The following is a 23036-nucleotide window of genomic DNA, read 5'->3' as shown; positions in this document are numbered from 1 at the left end:
AAAGTTCTAATACTAGGGACTAGGGTACCGAAATTAAGTGAGTTTCTAAGAAAAACTAATTTAATATATATATCTTCCCCATAAAGCATACGGAGAAAAAACGAGCAAAAGTGAGGGTCGGGACCGAAAACTGGTGCCCAAGGTTTTGGGAAACCGGCCGATTTTCGGCTCAGCGCAGCATACTAAACCCACCAGCTAGATAAAACCGGTGCCCCAGGTTTGTGAAAACCTGCCGGTTTCGCACCTAAAATTAAATTCCCCCTCTTCTCAAAACCTTCTAGTTTGTGAAAATCGGTGCACCAGGTTTTGAGAATATTTTCCCGTATTTGCCATGTCTTGAATCTTGAGGCCCAAGCCTAACTCCTTTGGGATTAATTTGCCGTTTGTGGCCCCTTGAAGTTGGCTAGATCATCCCGTACATGCTCGATCGGGATCCGTGTAGTCATCCAGGAGTAATAGAAAACGGGTCTCCAAAGACCAATTATCATCAAAAAGCGGTCTTGTAACTAAAAACACTACACAACACATATTAGCACTAAAATAGGCTCCGAATAGCTCAAATGAGATGAAAAGTGCATACGGGATGGGGGAAAAAACTATGTAAAATATGAATGTATAAAAATTCTATAAACTTGAATTTCTTTGAGACCTCTCAATATGCTTTGAAATATTATTTGATGTGCTTGACCAAAAAGTGGTCGTCTGACGTCGTTGGGTGTGATAGAGGCCCCCGGCAAGACACGTGCGCTTACTTAATTTCGAACCTTAGGATTCCATGAAAGGGTTCTAGATGGACAGCAGTGATATAGTCGTAGTTCTGAAGTGTGTAAAATGTGAAATATGATTAATGATACTATGGTTGGATTCAAAGGTTTGAAATTGAGTTAGGTAAATTAAAATTTGAAGGGGTGAGCAATGATGGATTTGCTCTCAATGTTGAGTATGCTATCATGAGGGTTCAAGCCCCCAAGTCTAACTCTAAAGGTTAAGGGATGATCATTGAAGAACCTTTGATGAGCGTCTTTCTCATAATCATCATATTCTTTCTTCATATGCGGCGCACAATCATCCCATTATTTCCTCATATACGACTTATCTCTTTTGAATTTTTTTATCTTTGAACTTTTTCTGAAATTGAAAATGGGCTTTGAATTAAAGTGGTCAGGCCCTGTGAGAGATTGCCTACACTATTGGCAAAGAAACCCATCCAAAATGGCCTAAGAGACCTTCTTTAAGGGGGTTTCCAGATGGGGGTTTCTAATTTTTTTAGAGACCCCCTCTTCTAGATGGGGCCTCTTATGTAAATTGAGTCAAAAAAATTAGAAGGGAAAGAGACCCTTTATTAGACGTATGAGATATTTTTGTTAAAAATATTCAGACCCCATATGTAAGATAGGGGGTCTCTTTGAAATTTTAATATATTTTTTTCCAATAAGTTAAGACCCCATGTCCTCATATATAAGAGGAAAAGTCTCAATGGTTGCCTAAATTTTTATACATTTCATTTGGTAGCAAAAAAATTAGAAAGCTCACCTATGACCGGAGGTTGTTTTTTCGGATATCAGATATGTGTGGCAACACACATATCAGCTAAAAGACAAATAGCTAAAAGACAAAAAAGGAAGTATCATTTATGTTAAAAAAAGTACCATTCTGTAAAAAAAAGTACCATTCAGTTAAAAAAAGTACCATTTTTGTTTAAAAAAGTACCATTTAATTTCTTTTTTGTCATTTTTCTTATTTTGTCTTTTGCTATGATATGCATTTGCCCACACATATCTGATATCCGAAAATACTTCCTCCCTATGACCGTGTGTTTCTTATTATTCTACCATGTGACAGTAATGATGATTTCTGGTTAAAATTTTGTTAAAACATAACATTTGTTAACCATTTTTAGGTTTCATTTAAAAAATATAGTATTTTCTTTTTTAACTCAAACCTGCATATTGCATCTTCTTCATCCAATGTATCTAGCTATTGTTAGTCAACGACCATAATCTCCACCTTCAAAATTAATCTCCGGCGAAGGCAAGCAAAACGCCGAAACCCACAAATCCTCGCCTTCAAAATCACAAAAATCAATATTCCTACAAAAATGGTAGCCCAACTTGATTATGTAAAAATAATTAAAAACCAGTAAAAAAAAATCCAATGCAAAATGAAACTTACTCATGCTATTAAAAGTTAAAAGATACTTAAATAAAATAAACTTCAAGGCCATTAACGGCGGGGGAGATGTTATAATCCGATGATGTATGGCGGTGGCCGGTGGGTAAGTCAATCGATCTCCATAATTCTTCACCATTCGCCATCTTGTTTCAGGTTATCTTGCACTTGGTTTAATCTGATGTATACGAAATGCGATTATTTAAGAAATTTGGTAGTCTTGATGATAAAGGAATCTATGAAGATGAAACAATTAAACATTTACTAATTAATTGTGTTTTTTTGTTTGTTAAATTTTACATTATGGTAGGTTTTGAATTTGATGAACCGTACTTCAATCGACGATGAGAGGCTTACTCAGTCTATAGTGTTGGATAACAAATTTTATAAATTTCAGTTTGACTTTGGCATTCACTTTGGATCACAACTTCTAGTGTATTCGAAGTTGTTTATGTGAAAATGAGAACTACGGTTAACACCATTAACCACTTAACAAACTTTTTACTCAAAAATCATCAGTAATGTCACTTGATAGAAATATAAGCAACACAAACCATTAACCACTTAACAAACTTTTTACTCAAAAATCATCAGTAATGTCACTTGATAGAAATATAAGCAACACAAGGCCATATGTGAGATTTCTAAATTTTTCTGGTTACCATGCAAAAGTTTAAGGCTAGCATTGAGAGTTTTCCTATATAAGATATGGGGTCGTTTTGATACTTTTTTTTTTTTTTTTTTTTAGTATTATACCTAGAGAGCCCCTTTTATACATAACGTCTCTATATATATATATTCTTCCTCCGTTCCGGAAATATCGCACCATTTGTTTTTTACACTATTCACACTACAACTTTGGCCATTTGTTGTGATTCGTACGTAAGAAAATTTTAGTCATGTGAGGTCATGTTAGATACGTATCGATAAATGTAAGAGTAAAAGTAATGGTTAGAAGAGTAAAAGTCAACCATGGTGCGATATTTCCGGAACGGATAAAGTATACATATACTTCCTACACTTGCTATAATATTCAGAAATTGCATGAAACCTGAAATATATTACACCTGTTGTTAGAGTTATGGTATATCTAGGGATCTTGTATATTTAGGAAACTAGAGTTGTGCTAATTTAGGAATCTAATAGAGTCATAAACCTAATAAAGATAAGTTATAGTTTCCTATATAAAACAATGATGTAACCAAGTTATGAGGAAGCCATTAAGCTATATTATTGTCAATCAATATTATTCTCCTTAGTTTATTAGTGCCCTACTATTATAATTCAGCGATATTAGCGGGCATTAAACCTGAATAACTACACCTGCGGCTATAATGTTTTGTAAGATTTCAATAATAGTTCCATAATAATCAATATTAATACCAAAAAAGTGTTTCTCAGAAGTAATGCTCAAAATGCAAAGGCTTTACATTAATTGTAATTTTCATAACGTAAAAGCTTTACATAGTAATTTCTAAAAAGGTAAAAGAAAAAGTTCTAGAATATAATCACTCACACCATTACCAATAATTGCAACAGAAAATCATGGAGTTATTTCCATACCATCATCTTTGTTTTCTTCATCAGCTACTTGAGAAAATACTCGATCTCACATGTGTCTAACCTCATCAATATTTTTTGATGAATAAGTTTATTGAGAAAAATGTAAATAAGTAACATGATTGCTCCCTCCATCCCGGAATACTCGCACCGCTTTCCTTATAAAGTCGTCTCGAAATACTTGCACCGTTTCTATAAATGACATATTGTTTTTAGTTTTATATTGGTTCTCTCACTTACCTAAAGTCCCACTTGTATTCCTAACATCTAAAAAAACATTAAACAAATCACCCCCACCCTCCATCACCCTTAAAAAGTTGTCACATTCCCCACTAACTATATTAAAAAAAATACACAATATCAACCACTACCTAATTAAATAATAAGTCAATTAAATTGTCTTATACTATGTGTCGGTCAAACGGGTGCGAGTATTATGGGACGGAGGGAGTAGTTTTTAAGAAAATTCATAGTCTTGTGGTATTCGAAGGATATACAACTCAAATTCCAACATTGTCATCAGTTTGAATGCAAAGAAGAATTGCTCTAGAGTGTTCAGGATACCAGAAACAGGACCCAAAAATAGAGTAGAGCTTAACACCATGTCTTATTTCATGTTTCATCAACCTTCAGATGAAAAAAGGGCCACGAAATAGTTTCATACGACGGAACAAGTTTATCAGGTAAATAAACTAAATTAGTTCAGTTCCTTTCCATTTTCATGTATATTATCAAATATAAGACCGGATCTTTCCCTTCAACTCTACTAAATATACAACTGTACTATTTCTGCTAGGGATAAAAAAATGACTAAACAATTGTTGCTCTATACTTAGCCCTGTTTCATAACTACGAGAAGGAACATGTTAGTCTATGTTTCTCTAATCAAAGGCCATGTTGAAATGCGCTCAAACAGAAGCCTCGTTACAGGCTCTGCAGTCCGCATTGGTGACATCACTGAATTAATGAATTCCTTGTTACACCAATGCTCAAGGAAGAAAGATCAAGATGAATGCCAACTATGAAATGAAGGTGGTGAATCAGAAAGTCTCCTTTTCGCGATGGATTACAAAAAGATCAATTAAGACATATATATCAATATATACAATCTTAAAGCTAGAAAAAATTAAACAGGTATACAACTTCAATAAAATTCATAAAACTAAACCATCAAAGGTTGAACTAGTGGCATAGTATATGTCAACAATACCTTGGTATATGAATAGTACGTTACTTAGTTGTCTTCAAGAGTCCACTAAGTAACCAAGCAATGGCCAAAAGAATCCACGAGGATGAATGCTAAAAAGAACAAGCCATGCCCAAAAATATCATAATGAAAATCATAAAATAAGTTGGAAAAAATAAAATAAAATAATGGTCATACAGTGAGAAAGAAAAAGGTGACGCAAAGACAAATAAATGTTAAAAACAAATTGTAGACACCTAAATGGTGTCTCCCTATTGGGATGATGACGATACCATTATCCTTATTAGGCGGTTGGAGCAACTCCGTGCGGAAATCCCAATTGCTAAGAACATTTCCAAATCCAAGAGCCAAAATCCAATCCCCGAGGCCGTTCCCATTCCGGAACTCGGTACAAAATACAATTTCCAAAAATCAATTTCAAAATCCAAGTACAATCTCACCCAATGGACTATCCCATTGGTTTTACAAGACCTTTTCCAGTCGAAATGACATTAAGCAATCCAAATTCGGGCGCCGACCCACAAAACCGAGCAAGTCGGGCCTCGTCCCGGAAAACCGAATTCAAAAACCCTAAACGGCTTGTTTTTAGACGCAAACCAAGCCTTAATCATCAAGCAAACACTACGTGCCAACTTCGTACAATTCGTACGAAGGTACACCATTACAAACCAAAACAAGGACGACATCTTTCGTCTTTGTTTGGCAGCTTCTGCGCCACGTCAGCAGCGCCTGGAGCTGGCAGCTGCGCTGGACGCTGGTGTGAGCTGGCGTTTAGCAGCAAATTCTCCTATTTAAACCCCTAATTCTGAGAATTATGGGGAGGCAAAAAAATCAAAACACAACGTCGTAATACAAAAATTGCCACTCAAATCAAAATACAAAAATCCTCCAAAATCTCATACAATTTCCAAGTTCTAAGAAATTGGTAGCTCTAAAAGGAATTCTTGCCTAAACCTAACTAGGTAATTCCGAATCCCAATCCTAATCAATCATGTTTTCTTGATTTTCTCTTTCAAAAATTATTAGTAAGTTGGCATTTTTAATCTTAAAAGTGTCACTTATAACAATCATACATTTCTTACAAAATCCAAACTTTATGTAATACAAAAATGCAAACTTTCAAGATTCAATGATGTTCAAGGTTGTTTATAATCACTTCCTTGAACTAAAATCATCTTCAAAAAGTGGAGTAATCAAAGATGATGCCTTTCTAATATTTAAAGGTTTAATCTTTGAGATTCAAGACTCCACTTTTCAAATTTCAAGTTCAAGTTTCAAGATCCGATAATGTTTAGGGTTGTTTGTAATCACTTCCCTAAACTAGGATCATTTCAAAATAAGAGCATATCAAAGATCAAACCTTTTCAACATTAAAAGGTCCAATCTTTGAGATTCAAGACTCTTAAGTTCAATATTTCAAATTCAAGTTCAATATTTCAAGTTCAAGTCCAATATTTCAAAGTTCAACATTTCAAGTTCAATATTTCAAGTCCAATATTTCAGATTCAAACTTTTCAAGTTCAAGTTCATGTTCAAAATCCAAGACACTTTAGGTCGAGCAACTTGACCTAAAGTAGAGATTTTTGCTTTGAATCCGTGTCGGGCGCACTTATTCTTAAGGAGTCGCTTGGCGTTCGGATCTCATGTGCTAAAATTCAAGTTCAATACCGCACTTCATTCAAGTTCAATACCGCACTTTCAATTATGCAAGTTCAATACCGCACTTTCAATTATGCAATTTCAATTCCGCACTTTCAATTATGCAATTTCAATTCCGCACTTTCAATTATGCAATTTCAATTCCGCAACTTTACTTGCCTAGTCCTTCTAGGCAATGTGATTCCACCTCCTAGTCCATTTCTAGGTGGTCTTGTACTTTACTAATTTTGCACCTATCTTCTATTGTGATGTTGCTTTACTTGTTTATTGCTTTTATCACCTCACTGTAGGGGAATATAGTTAAACATAATAACATGTGCGGAAACAATCCCCAAAGCCAGGAAACATGTATAAAGCACAGATTAAGCAAACTTACATTCGAAGCGTATTTTCCCTAATAATCTGTCAACGAACACGAACTTAGAACTCCACTTGTCATTCATCTACTTGGTTCACCAACACGATCAGATCCGTCTTGATAACCGTAGCTTAGACAATTAATCAAGGGTTTTTGCTTTTCGGAAGAACAGTTTTCACAGAGAGAGAAAACTGAAGAACGTAATTTCTGAATTAGGTTTAAGGTTAGAAAACTGTGTGTACTGAGTTGTGTGGAAAAATACAAGAACCTAATTGTATTAAATGATGTAACCGGCCAAAGACCAAATGGCCTTGACCGGCCAAATCACACACGGACACCGCACAGCCCAACGCCCAGTCACACGCTGCAGGCCGAAGCCCACAGCGCGCGCAGCCGAGCAGCTGGGCCATGGGCCTGCTTGCTCGTCGCTGCTATGCTGCTGCGCTGCTATTGCGTGCTCGTGCCACACGCGGGCTGGCTTACTCGCCTTTGCTCGCGAGTCTTGTTGGCTCGTTGGGCCTTGCACACTTGCGTGCTTGGCTCGACGGGCCGGCGGCTCCGATGCCCTTCGTATTCGCGACTAATACCTTACGGATATTATTTATCATTTCGTATACGACGAATCACCGTCGTACAATACGATTTATTCGTTTCGCCCAGCTTACGAATATTCGCGATACGATATACGATTCCGATGCAAGGTCGTATCGTATAATACGTTTTCCAAAACTAATTTCCGAAAACTATTAAATGAATTTCCGATTCATTTAATCCGGTGATCTGTTACGAGCCATTGGTGTGACCTTGTAGGTTCAGTCAAGAGTAAGTTGTGAGCCTAATATAGATTAGAACTCACTGATCGGAGGCATTGCACCAGCTAGCTGTTCCAATCACTTGATCGTACTGAATTAATTGTACGCAATTAATCTGAACCTTGGTATTAGACTAAATGCACCTTGGGTGAAGGACATATTTCCTTCAGTCTCCCACTTGTCATTCAGACAAGTGTGCATTCACATTCCTTTGTCACTTAGTGTTACTTACTGAACATAAGGTAAGATCCAAGCCATCCTTATTAGGAACAAAAGTGTTTCTCGGATTACAGAGCTCAACTGTAAAACTTTTACAGAAGGTTAAGCCTTAACCATTCTGAGCACGGCCATGAATTTTACAGTATCTAACTCTCCGAGAGGCCTTGTTACACAACAACACCATATCCTATCAAAGATAGGAGGACAATCCATTCTTGCAATCTATGAACACTCACTTTGATTCATAGTACGCCCAATAACTTCTTTTATAGCCTCCTTTTACGGTGCGATGTTTAGCTAGCATCAAAGCGAACTAATTCTCAAACGAGCAGACATAATCGCTCATGTTCTGAGGAATGGTTCTAATCACCATTAATGAGAACTACTTATGACATGACTTTAATCTCTTAAAGTGTTCTCATGGTCAATCCGATACAAGATCCAATAAGTATTTATGCAAAAGATTTTGACATCCAGTCAATCTAGTTCAAGAAACCGAACTAAAAATCTACTTGCAATCTAATCTTCATTATTCATTGGTCGTCCACCTTTCAATGACCTGGATTAGGGATCATTTGTGACTTCAATATTCAAGTTCACTTATGGGTGTTTCTTTGTCGAAGATTCCATCTTGACATCCCATTTGAATGTTTTGAATCGCATGGACTTATCATTTAATACTAAACCAAGATTAAATGATCTATTAAATGTAATTTCATAAATGATAAATGTTTAAACCAAATGCTTACCAATTTGTGGGCCTCTAACCCAAAATCAAGCATTTAATGTTTTACAGATATAGGCCTTTCACCCAATACTTAAAACATTCATGGAACTCAAACTTGATTCCATTTCTGCATATGAATGTTGTGTCTCATTCAATGTAGAGGTTTAGTTTATCATACTTTGCTATTCTTAGCATCCTTTCAATCGAAAGCCTTTCGATGTAAGATGAAAGGATCTTTGAATATGTTTATAGAATGATCTAGTCTTTCATTGCTGTTAGAATGATTCTCATATTCAAAATAGAAAATTATTCAGATAGCAGACTTGTGATCAACCTAAGTTCATTGAAGAACTCCCACTAGAAACAATTCCCTTTCATTGCTTCTTAGGGAATGATGAATTCATTTCAATTATGTAGAATTGCAAATGATGCCATCCTTTTGGAATACTCCAACCAGTTATCATAGATGTGGGAGATACACCTTTCAACTGAGAACTTGGAAACTAATCATTGATTCAGTTTCCCATGCATCGCATATGGTTCAGAACCTATGTTACCACCTTTTAATCACGACGCCTAATTGCCCGTGTATGTTTGTGGTTTGCCTAACAACAAGATTCAACTTTTGCTTAGGCAAATGCATGTAGCATCAAAACTTTAGTTCATCTTCACTTCCTCTTATCAAGTGCTCATCCTACATGTCCAAATGTATTGGATTTTCTTGATATTATTCTAATGATCCTTGATCTAGATCAATAGTGATTGGTATAAACTCGTCACGATCCAACGTTCACGTGTTATCTTGGCGATCTATATATCACATTATACATGATTGATTGTAATGCAAAAACCATTCGCATTTTAAAATCTATCCATGTAGCTTTTAGCTTTATTCTGTTTCAAGAGATACTGAATCTTGCTAAAATCTTGGCATTGCCATGTGACATAAGGTGAAGGCACCTCTTCAAGGTCCTTCATGCTTAACTTTAGTTATAACAGCCTAGCTTTATACTTAGTTAAAGCATTCATAACTTAGACTTACTCATATGGGTTGAAAGTCTCTTTTGAGTCTCTCCATTGTGTTAGATTTAGTAATTACTTTTACAGAATCCAAACAACGCTTTAGATCCTATCCAATAGATCTTTAACCCACTATGTTCTAAGTTTCGCCATGGTTCTAATATTGACAAATATTTTCAAATCTAACCATTTAGAATTTGAATGTCATTTTCAATAGAGAGATATGTATCTCATATATATAAAACCAATAAACTTGACTTAGCTCCCACTAAACTCCTCATCTACAAGATGATCCATATTTTCATAAAGCCATGATTTCTCAATAGCCTTGAAAAATATGTTCCAATTCCCACTTGCATGCTTTAATCTACGAATAGACTTCTTAAGCTTGCTCTTTTATCTAGCATCCAAAACTTGTACATTGTGTGATGTACACAATTCCTTTCTACAAGTCCAATTGAGGTTCCAATTGCCATATTGCCATATGCAATGATTGCTAGATTTATCCAAAATATTTCAAGCATTCCGACTTGGTGAAAAATATTTCAACATTATCAACGCCGTGAAGTTGTTTACAATCTTTAACCACCAATCTAGCTTCTCTATTGTATGTGTATACAATATCATCTTTGTATGTTTTGAAAACATATTTGCAACCAATGGGAGTGAACCCCTTATGCAAATCAACGTTGTATGTTTAGAAAACATGTTTGCAACTAATGGGAGTGAACCCTTTATGCAAATCAACCAAATCATAGATTTGATTCTTTAAGATGAAGATATTTCGGATAAAATGGCCTCAAACCATTTTGTATGGCCTCGAACCATACTTATGTTTCTTATGGCCTCAAACCATACTTGAGAATTTTTAATTCGTCGTAGCTAACCTGTAAGTCGTATGTTCTTGAAGCACTTTCCAAAGTCTTCATAGTTTTCATTCCTCAAGATATCTATGTATCTATCTTGGTTGAATTCTATTAATTCCTTATACGATTTACCTAGGTATTGAACATCAAACATTAGTGTCTGTAAAGACATTACTCAAGTCCTTTGAGTATTAGGATTCTCTTGAAGCACTTCCAAAGTCTTCCTGAAGCTCTTCCAAAGGCTTCTAAGTACGGAGCTTTTCCAAAGACTCCTAAGTATCCTACATTTGTTTGTTGCTTGACTCGAAGTTCTTTTGAGGTCACTTCGAGGTCATTTTTCTCCTACTTGCCTTTTTGGAAATATGATGGTTTCCTAAAAGACATTATCTAGAGCAACAACCATATGTTCTCAGATTTGTGGTAGAATCACTACCTTTTGTTTCTATGAGTCTCTCATAAAGAAACATATATCTATTCTTGAGTTTGTTTGATGTAAACACTAACTCCCACTGGGTTTGACAACCCTAGATATATATATATATATATATATATATATATATATATATATATATATATATATATATATATATATATATATATATATATATGTACTGAAAAGATGTACTGAACCGAAGTTCAATCGTTATGACATCTTATCCTTAGCTTTGACAACTTTGTTTAGTGTGATAGTCACTTGAGAGTATCATTTAGAAACTGTATAGGAAAATAGTCGTGATTATCGTTAATCGAATAGATTCCAATTTCTCCATTTGGACATAGCATATTCTTATGGACCTTCGATTGTCATAATGCCATATAAACAATCTAGATAATCTTTCTTGGCTCATGCAAACATCACCTTGACCCAGCCTAGATGTTCCAAAATTCTTGCCAATTTGATTTTATACCCTTTTGTGAATCGCAATGAAGCATTTCACATATTTCACGTTGAGTAATATAGCCATATTTTCTCAAATTCTTGTGAAATAGGTAAGTCATAAAATCCATCTTTGGCCCATGAACTTTATTGTCTAGAAACTTCTAACAATAGTTCATTTCTATGTTATGTTCAACAAGCAAGACCCATGTGTCTTAAATTAACCAACTTTCAGAAATCCATGCCATGGAATCTTAGAATGTTGTCTTGTTGATATGGTCGTATGACATTGCCAAAGATATGTGGAACACAAATCAAAGTGTTTGATTTGAACCTTCTGAAGTTTGAGTGTGAAGAGATTCGTTTGTTTATTAATCAATCATATGACTCAAACCTTAAATGACCATTTCATTCAAATAAACACTCAACGAATGTTTTTGTTTACTTTGAATGTGAGTCCTTCTGTTGTCCAAACAGAAATTGATTATGATGATTAATGGAACATAATACCATTAAGTTCCAGCCTTTAGAATGACTTTAAAACAAACATGATGACCCTACAATTAATGTAGCACAACTTTGCTTCATTTCCCACTTGTAGGTCAATAACCAGACTTAGCTCCCGGAATTTGAGTTCTTAACAAGAGTTAGAACCTCACGCGGTAATCTAATACCATGGGAGTTTATTTGCTAAGTCATTTCTCTTTAACATAAACCTCAAGGTAGAAATAGAATATCTAAATTCATTTCTTTTGTTCTCCTTTCCTATCCTTTCTAGCACGTTTTCTTATAGTCCAAAAGATTTTACTCTTTGCTTGATCTTCTTACTTTGTTATGCTTCCAAAGTCCCTTTCTTTTATTCACTTTTAATGACAACATCCAATGAGTCTAGTTCATTTATCGAATCAAAAGAAAATTGGTTGTTAACCATTGGTTATACATGAGTCTTTAACTCAATACTCATTATTCCAAAACTACCCAGTATTCTGAATATATGAGGTCCAATTGGTCTACCATTCAAAGTTTATTTTGAAAACAACCATGAAGATCATTATAAGAAAATAGCATTTAAGATACGCTCTCATTCTCCTTTTCTTTGAGAATCGCTCTCAAAATTAGTTACCAATCGGTCGAGGAAATATCGCAGTTCTATTGTTCGAACGCAATAAAGTTGAAGATTTACGATTCTACAAAATGAACTAGCAAAGAAGACATTTATCATACTTTAATAACTTGAAATAAAAGCATTCATGCAATCATCAAAGCTATTAAACATTTCATTCATGCAAAAATAAAACATGGTCCATAATGAATAAAACGATTCCAATACCCTAAAGGTCCTAAATCCTTAAGCAGCTTTGGCATGTCTTAAGTAGTTTAAGATTCTAGGTAAGCAAAATCTATTGCTAGTAATCTCCAAATTACTCTTGGTTAATAAATTAATACCATAATTTATCCCATTGCCACAACATAATGCCATTGTTGTTTGAGTTGAAACCACAATCAACGTGCTCCTTTTCGACACCTTACCATCTAAGTCAACTAATATAGCACCTCGCTTTGGCATAAACCTACTAAGTTAGATCCTTAGATTTTTGTAAGTGCTTGATTTGGAAGGCAACTCAATATTGCTTTGGACCTAGTTGTTTCTATGTTGGTTCGATTATTTAGTGAACTTAATCTAATCGAGTCATACAAAACTACCTATTCATGCATAATATACATACATTCACGCATAATATATATATATAAAGTGCATAAATAAATTGGTGAACTAGTATGGTCCAAAACACTTGTCCTGAAGCATCCAATCTTCATCACCACCTTGTTAGCTTGGCATCGTCTTGAATCTTCGTTCAATTGCTAACTTAAAGTTCTAAACTTAGAAATACTTGAAAATAATAAATTACATCAAAATTTCCATGGTACGCAGATCATATTTAAAACTTTGCATTCAAAGATAGAACGGTTCGCATACCATATTTAACTATCCTAAATGGCCATACTAGTCACTTTGGAGTACTTGCATTACATAAAATATACATTCTATGCATTCACCAATTCGTATGCTAAAATGAATGGCCCATATAATTATGCAAGTATTTACGTGAATTAATTAAAATTTACGTTCACATAAACGCGTCCTAAAAGATTAATCAATTTCCAAGTTATTAATCCTTAGACTTTATTCTAATTAAAATTAAATTAAATTAAAATAATGCGACCTACGAAAAATAATTAAAATAATTATTTCATTTTAATTTCATTTAGTGGCTCCCACTCAAACCAATAATTATTCCGGATAATTAATTATTAAATGTTAAATTAAAACTCGCGGCCCGGCCCAAGTAAATAAAATATTAAATTAAATATCCCGTTAGCCCAAATTAATGCAAACATAGTCAAGCCCAACGAAATAAACAAATTAAAAAAAATGTTCATGTGCTTGCTCGGGCTAGGCTTGCGCCCAGCCCAACACAGCACGGTGTGGCTTACAAGGCACACGAGCAATGCCCGCACACCCCGCAGCCGCGCACACGTGCCCACAGCTGCTGCTGCCCCTGCGTGCTTCGTCGCTGCACATCGCAAGGCACCTCACCCTGCTTGCTCGCAGCCATCGCAAGCAAAGGCCATGTCTTGCTCGCCAAGCGAGCGCGCGGCACGCAGCGCCCATGCTGCTGCCCGCGTCGCTGCGGCTCGGCACTGATGGGGCAGCCCGCGTGGCTGGACGAGCCACACGTCCACCCCACCCTTGTGTTCGTGCCTTTGGTTCGTACTACGGACCAACTCAATTAAAAAAATTAATTTCACGAACGTTTGCATTTATGTTATTTTTCATAAAAAGTTGCGATTTTTATTTTCGAAAAACAACGGTTTTTACGATTTAATTAATTTAACGACAATCCAATTTCGTAAAATATTAAATCAAGGCTAACATTATTCAAATTTTAAGAACGAACAATTTCAACTAAAATTTGAGCTTTTAAATAATAAAATCTAAAACTTTAAATCGTTCTAAACATTTAAATTTCAGATTTTAATAATTTGGTGTAAGTGCGAAACCATTCAAAATTTTAATCCAATATTTTTAAATTAGCCACTGACCCATGAAAGTATATTCTCTTTCCCAATTAACCGAATTATTAGATCTAAATTATTTAAAAAATCAATTAGCGATCTAGCATTTACGAATTTGGGGAAAGAAAAATTAGGGTTTATACTTGTCGGAAAAGGATGAAAGTTTTACCATATATCAAGAACATATTTGAAACATCGTGTCAAAATTTTAATCAATTCCGAGTTGTTTAGGTCGACCAATTAATTGAAATGCTTTCCGACCCTTTTAATTTTAATTCGAAAATTAACAAAAACGCCCAAAAAACACAACTTCGAGGCCTATTTTTGCAAATCCGTTCTCATGAGTTGATCTTAGAAAATCTTTTTCAGTCAGATTTGGGTTAGAAAAGTCAAAAAACTGAATCTTTTTTATTTCAGAACAAGTTACGCAATTAATCCAATAATTCATAAAAAATTGGCTCGTGATACCACTGTAGGGAAATACAGTTAAACATAGTAACATGTGCGGAAACAATCCACAAAGCCAGGAAACATGTATAAAGCACAGATTAAGCAAACTTACATTCGAAGCGTATTTTCCCTAGTAATGTGTCAACTAACATGAACTTAGAACTCCACTTGTCGTTCCTCTACTTGGTTCACCGACACGATCAGATCCATCTTGATAACCGTAGCTTAGACAATTAATCAAGAGTTTTTGCTTTTGGGAAGAACAGTTTTCACAGAGAGAGAAAAGTGAAGAACGTAATTTCTGAATTAGGTTTAGGGTTGGAAAACTGTGTGTACTAAGTTGTGTGGAAAAATACAATAACCTAATTGTATTAAATGATGTAACCGGCCAAAGACCAAATGGCCTTAACTGGCCACATCACACACGGACACCGCACAGCCCAACGCCCAGCCACACGCTGCAGGACGAAGCCCACAGCGCGCGCAGCCGAGCAGCTGGGCCATGGGCCGGCTCGCTCGTCGCTACTATGCTGTTGCGCTGTTGTTGCGTGCTCGTGCCACACGCGGGCTGGCTTGCTCGCCTTTGCTCGCGAGTCTTGTTGGCTCGTTGGGCCTTGCACGCTTGCGTGCTTGGCTCGACGGGCCGGCAGCTCCGATGCCCTTCGTATTCGCGACTAATACCTTATGGATATTATTTATCGTTTCGTATACGACGAATCACCGTCGTACGATACGATTTATTCGTTTCGCCCAGCTTACGAATATTCGCGATACGATATACGATTCCGATGCAAGGTCGTATCGTATAATACGTTTTCCAACTAATTCCCGAAAAGCTATTAAATGAATTTCCAATTCATTTAATCCAGTGATCCGTTACGTGCCATTGGTGTGACCTTGTAGGTTCAATCAAGAGTGAGTTGTGAGCTTAATATTCATTAGAACTCACTAATCGGAAGCATTGCTCCAGCTAGCTGTTCCGATCACTTGATCTCACTGAATTAATTGTTCGCAATTAATCTGAACCTTGGTATTAGACGAAATCCACCTAGGGTGAAGGACATATTTCCTTCACTCACATGCTAAATACAACAAAATACAAGGTTACGCCACGCTTAACAAAGATAATTTCTTGGACAAACCGATCTTAGGTTCCCTTAAATTAACTTTAGAGCAAAGTGACCACAATACAAAGTAGAAATTATATTTGTTCTAAATTCAAACCCACATAGTCTAAACTAGGGTATTTTCGAAAATGTTGTGCCACGCATTTGAATCATTTTTAAAGCTAGCGGAATAAGCATCTCGTTCCCTTGCCCGGATCTCACCCATCCGTTTCTAAGATTCAGTGCCTTATCCTAATAGAGTCACTTTTTGGTCTTTCCAAACGAGACCCTAAATAATGTTTGGTGGCGACTCCTTCAAAATACAAAGATACAAAGGTTCTAATACCGCCCCTGTAGGAAGGGAAACAAAGCAACGGAAAAAATACCCCCTACAATTCTGGCGACTCCCATGGGGAGTTCCTGATTTCAATTTCAAAAATATGAGCAGACTTTGAGCATCAAGCCACTGATCTGCTTAAGTTCTGGATGCCAGCACAGGCGACAGGCGCAAGCCCCTGCGCCAAACGCCACTGCCTGCATCCAGCATAGTGGCTCACAGTGGCTTGTTGCCCACGTTTGCTCAAGTTTTCAAGTGGGAGTTAGTTTATCTTTGAATTTTGAAGGACGCTCCCAAACCTTGAGAACGAATGTCGAAAAACGAGCTTTTCAAATACAATATTCAAGTGCGATTTCAATTTTCAATTTCTAAGCATTTCATGCATATTTCGAAAACCATATTTGTGCAAAACGAATTTCTACCTTGCCCAAACGGATGTGTTCTACATTCGAGCTAGCCCCGGGGGCAACGAAATGGTGACTCTCCATACGGTTCCCGACCAAAGTGTGTGACCATTTCCGCGCCTACCGAAACTTGGCATTTGCTTGACATTTCCGGTGTCAAGTATGGAGGTCGTCTGCCGACACACACGTCCCTTAGGTGGATGTGCAAGTTGTCGCCGGATCCGCCTCTTAGTCGAGTACCTTTTGACACCCAAAGCCGACCACTTGCATCATACAAAACTTAGACCGACCTTAGGTTGAGAACTTTGCATGTCGCATTCATATCCATGTTAGTGTGACAACATGCTACTTGTGCATTGTGTGGGCGTCTTTGCACGCGTGAATGGCTAACCTCGTGTTCTAGCTGTGCCAAAACCATTAGCCTCAAATAGGAAACCAAACCCCTAGGAGCATCATCCAAGCCTCATGCATCTAAAATCGTCGATTTAAGGTCTTTTAGGAATGCCACTCCATTTGATTCAAAACCCTTAAACACGCCTCACGCACAAATGCCAAATTCAAATTAAAGTCCAACGGCGTCATAATGCCGGATTTTCTAGTCCAAATTTCAAATTCCCGATTCAAAATTCAATCCAACGGCGTCATAATGCCGGATTTTGTAGTCCAAATTTCGAGTTTCAAATTCAAAATTCAATCCAACGGCATCATAAGGCCGGATTTTCTGGTCCAAATTTCGAGTTTCAAATTCAAAATCAATCCAACTGCGTCATAATGCCGGATTTTCTAGTCCAAATTTCGAGTTTCAAATTCAAGATTCAATCCAACGGCGTCATAATGCCGGATTTTCTAGAATTTCGAGTTTCAAATTCAAGTTCAATCCAACGGCGTCATAATGCCGGATTTTCTAGTCAAAATTCCAAATTCAAAATTCAAAATTCAAGTCCAACGGCGTCATGCCGGATTTTCTAGTTCAAGCATTCAAATCTTCAAATTCCATCTTTCGAACCTCAAATTCAAGTTGCCAATTCCAATCTCAAAGTCTCAAATTCAAATGTCCAAACTCATGCCGGCGTAATGCCAACTTTTCAACTCAATCTTTCAAACTTCAAGACCAAATTCCTAAGTTCAATCTTTTAAACTTCAATTCTTATACTCAAATTTTCAAGTTCCAAACCCATGTCGGCATAATGCCGACTTTTCCATTCCATATTTCAAACCTCAAGTTCGAAGTCCTAAATTCAATCTTCCAAGTCTCAAGTCCCATATTCGAAACTTTTCAATTCCAAATCCATGATGGCGTAATGCCGAAATTTTCCTCATTCAATATCAAATTCAAAATTCCATGATTAAACACTTCAAAATTCCAAGTCCATGGTGGCATGATGCCGGACTTTCAAAATTCCAAATCCAATGTCTCAAATCAATGGCGGCATAATGTCGGGATTTTCAAAACTCAAAGCCTCATACCCTATACAAAAGTGCGTCTTTCCATTTCAAGGTTCAAATTCCGAGTCAAATCCAAATTTCGAATGCATCTTCAAGATACAAAAAAATCCTTGTCTTCCATTGTTCCCAAATAAAAAATTCAAAATATTTCCAATGGGTTGAAAATCCCTTGAAATAGTATAAGTCCAATTGTCCGACGGGTTGAAAATCCCCTGAAACAATACAAATTCAAATTCCAAATTCTATCTTCGGGTTGAAAATCCCCTGAAATAATACAAATTCAAATTCCACATTCTATCTTCGGGTTGAAATTCCCCTAAAATACTTCGAAATCCAACGGGTTGAAATTCCCCTAAAATACTTCAAAATCCAACGGGTTTAAATCCCCCTAAAATAGTCCAAATTCTACTTTGGGTTGAAATTCCCCTAAAATATTCCAAGATCCAATGGGTTAAAATTCCCCTAAAATATTGACGGGTTGAAATTCCCTTGAAATAATACAAAATCAATTCTCTTTCAATCGGGTTGAAACTCCCCTGAAATAATACAATATCCAACCTCCTAAAATATTTCCAATGTGTTGAAAATCCCCCGAAATAATACAAGTCCAATTTCCAAATTCTCAATGGGTTGAAATCCCCCTAAAATAGTTCGAGTTCAATATTCCAAGTTCTAGTACAAGGAGAAAACCTCCACAAAAGAATGAAGCTCCTCTCAAATATTTCCAACGGGTTGCAAATCCCGAATACAAATACAAAATCCAAAATCCTGAATCTTCAGAGCGGCACTTAGAGTCAAGTCTAGGTCTCATTCATTGCATGCATATCATATCATGTGTCGGGAAATCCAAATTCTAAAGTCATGTGCCGTGTCCTAACTAGGAGTCCAAAGATCCTGTGGGTTCGCCGAAGAGGAGAAAGGTTGAAGAGAACTCCATCAGCCCTAGCCTCCCATATAGCCGGTATCGAGTAAGCAGCCAGCTCACCTTCTACAAATCAAGCTTCAAGTCCCTTTCAAGAATCAGTTCAAATGGCCATTGTCGATCAAATCACTCAGCTCATGGCTGTCGTAGCCAACCTCAATACCAACCTGGAGAATGTGAGCAACCGCTTGGGTGTTGTGGAGCAGGCCGCACCCACCGATGACCTAACCAAGAAGATCGAAAGCCTGGTTAACAAGGTTACCAATCAAGAGAACTCTTTCGATACCTCAATGGAGGACAACCTCAAGGGAAAGGCAAACCTGCCAGACAAATTCTCTGCCAATGACATTCCAAAATTCAAGTCGACTAACAATCCCAAGTATCATCTCAAGAACTTCAGAGCTACAATGGCCATTAAGGGGGTCGAACTCGAGCTATACCCTGTGGTATTCCCTATGTCCCTAGAACCTGTCTGCCAGAAGTGGTATTACTCACTCAAAGAGCAACAAACCAGTACATGGGAAGCGGTCGCTCGAGCATTCATGGAGCAGTATCAGCCCAATATTCAACTTCAAACTACTCTGAGGGAGCTAGAGGTTCTCAGGCAAGGGCCTCAAGAGGGTTTCACTAACTATCTCAACCGATGGAGAGAGATGGCTTCCCAAATGGTGACTCGACCCTCCGAGAGAGAATTGGTCAAGATCTTTATTGTTGGACTTCTTCCAAAATACAATACTCACATAAAGTACATAGGCTTGGAAAGCTTCAAGAGAACATATGACATTACGGTCGATATAGAGGATTACCTGATGAAAGCACTAATAGCTCCGGTTCCACAAGCTGAAAGGTGGAAGGGTAAGAAAGCTGAAGCAACACACAAGGTCCACGAGGTTAACGCCCTAGAAGCTCCTCAAGGTCCAAAGCCGAACAATTTCAAGAATAACACCAATCAGCGCAACTTTCAAGGCAGGCCACAAAGGGTCTTTACTAACCTCGGAATGTCTTACAGTGAAGCATTTGACTGACTGGTAGAAAAGCAAGTCATCACCCCAATCGGTCCTACACCCGATCCTCCAATCGAAAAGAGATCCAAGAGCTGGGATCCTGCAGCATATTGCAAATACATCATGGGAAGGGCCATGACATTGAAGATTGCTACAAGCTTAAGCATTTGATCCAGAACATGGTCGACAATAAGACCTTGCCCCTACCTCCAGGAGCCAAGCAAACTCCTTCGGTTCAAGCCATCTCCTATGATTGTGAAGACGAAGGAGAGCATTTTCCATGCAACCTAATCTCTACAATATACAAGCCAGGTTATGAGCTAATGGTTCCAAGTTTCTGCAATCTCATTCCAAATGTTCAAAACTGGGTGATCCCCGAACCTAGGGTAACCACCGATATTCAAGAAAACATCTGTCCCCTTGCCACCCTGAAGGCTTTGGGCTTCTCTGATTATAATCTCATGCTAACTACCCAGCAGACCGTCAAGCTCCATGGAGTTACATACAAAATCCTGGTGGTCCTCGATTTGGTCTTTTCCTTCGACACCTACTACAACAGTGCTGAATTTCTAGTCATCGATGTGCCTGCCAGCTTCGATCTGCTATTTGGAGAACCTTGGTTCGAGGACCTATTGGACGGCCCTGCCTGTCTCACCCTCAAAGGTTCAAGCTTCCATGACACTTCTATCAAGCAAAATCCAGCCTTGCGCCAAGAAAGAGATGAATGCATCCAAGGGTACTATCACAGGTGGAGGATCTCTGCTCGTACAATCAAGCCTGAGCTGCCTTAAGGCAAAATGGTGAGAATGTTCCTCCTAGGGCTGCTTCACGGCATTGCCCTACATCACGTGGGACCAAGTCTGGCATCAAGTCCTGCAGATCTGTGCATGTAGCCCCGCCTATGATGATGATGTCGATGGCGTGGACGTCTGGGAATACCCTGAGAACTATCTTTACGATTAGTGTCTTTGTTCAAGTCCAGAGTCTGTCTTTAAATTTTCGAGTCTAGTAATGAGTCTAAGAGTCTAGGGTTAGAGTCTTGAATCAATCAAGAGCCTCTAAAGGCCGAGCTTCAAGTCAAAACTGTCGATGTAATGATTGCCAATTTCAATAACACTTCAATTTCCTCTTACTCTTCGAGTCTAAATTCGAAACACTATTCTAATCCAAACAACTTTGCTTCACAAGAAGCTGACCTTGAAATACTAAAAGCTATTGAAAATCATGAAAACAGGACGCCCATAATTGAGGAAACATAAAAAGTTAACCTTTCTAACAGCAGTGATTCAAAACTAGTTCAGATTGGTCTAACTCTATCTCAAGCAGAGCGGAATGATCTTATCAAGCTACTTTCAGAGTACATAGAAGTCTTCTCATGGTCCTATCATGATATGCCAGGGGTTGATCCAAGCATCGGCCAGCATACAATTCCCCTCATTCCAGGTTCAAAACCCATCAAGCAGAAACTCCGTCGCATGAAACCGGACGTTTCCCTCAAAATTCAAGAAGAGGTCTCTAAGCAGCTAGAGGCCGGGTTTATTCGAGAAGCCAAATATCTAGAGTGGATTGAAAATGTCGTCCCAGATCCAAAGAAAGACGGCAAAGTACGAATGGGTGTGGACTACAGAGATCTTAACAGGGCCAGCCCTAAAGACGATTTTCCATTGTCTCACATCGACATCTTGGTCGACAACACCGCAAATCATGCCTTGCTCTCTTTTATTGACGGGTATGCAGGCTACAATCAGATTCCCATGGCAGAGGAGGACATGGAGAAGACAACCTTCATCACTCAGTGGGGTACATATTGCTATACAGTTATGCCGTTCGGACTGAAGAACGTAGGGGCTACGTATCAAAGAACAGCCACAGCCATCATGAGCGATATGATTCACATGGAAATCGAGGTATGTGTCGACGACATGATCGTCAAATCCAAAAAGCGAGATGAGCATACCTCGGTACTCCGAAAATTCTTCGATAGGCTCAGGCAATACAATATGAGGCTCAATCCTCAAAAATGCGCATTCGGGGTAACGTCAGGCAAGTTACTCGGATATGTCATCAGCTCTCAGGGCATCGAGGCTGATCCCTCGAAAATCAAAGCAATTCTAGAGATGAAGCCACCAACGAATGAAAAGGAAATTCGGGGGTTTTTCGGCAAACTGCAATACATCAGTAGGTTCATTTCGAAGCTCACTATGATCTGTGAACCGGTATTTCGAAAGCTCCGCAAAAGTGAGCCCAAAGTCTGGGATGAGGACTGTCAATATGCGTTTGACATTATCAAAAATTACCTCTCCAACCCCCCAGTTCTAAAACCAGCCATGCCAGGGATTCCCCTCAGGCTCTACCTCACGACGACAGATTCAGCAGTAGGGGCCATGCTCGCCCAGGAGATTGAAGGCAAGGAGAATGTCGTATACTACATAAGAAAATAGTTGATCGAGTACGTAACCAGATACACTCAGCTCGAGAAACTCAGCATTGCCTTGGTTGGGGCCACAAAGAAACTACAGCACTACATGCTCTCCCATACAGTGCACGTAATTAGCAAAGCATATCCTCTCAAGTACTTATTTGAAAAACCAACTCTCAACGGACGGTTGTCCAGATGGTTCGTCATGCTAGCAAAATTCGATCTCAAATACATCCCTCAAAAATCCATCAAGGGTTCAGCAGTCTCAGACTTCCTAGCCGACTATCCCATCGAAGTAGAAGAGGAGGATTACGACTTACCCGACGAGCAAATCTTAATGACAAGTGATGACAGCTGGTCGATGCATTTTGACGGTGCTTCAAATCAGAACGGATG

Source organism: Spinacia oleracea, chromosome 5 (genome assembly GCF_020520425.1).
Source record: "Spinacia oleracea cultivar Varoflay chromosome 5, BTI_SOV_V1, whole genome shotgun sequence".
NCBI lineage: Eukaryota > Viridiplantae > Streptophyta > Magnoliopsida > Caryophyllales > Amaranthaceae > Spinacia > Spinacia oleracea.
Note: the sequence above shows the minus strand (reverse complement) of the source record.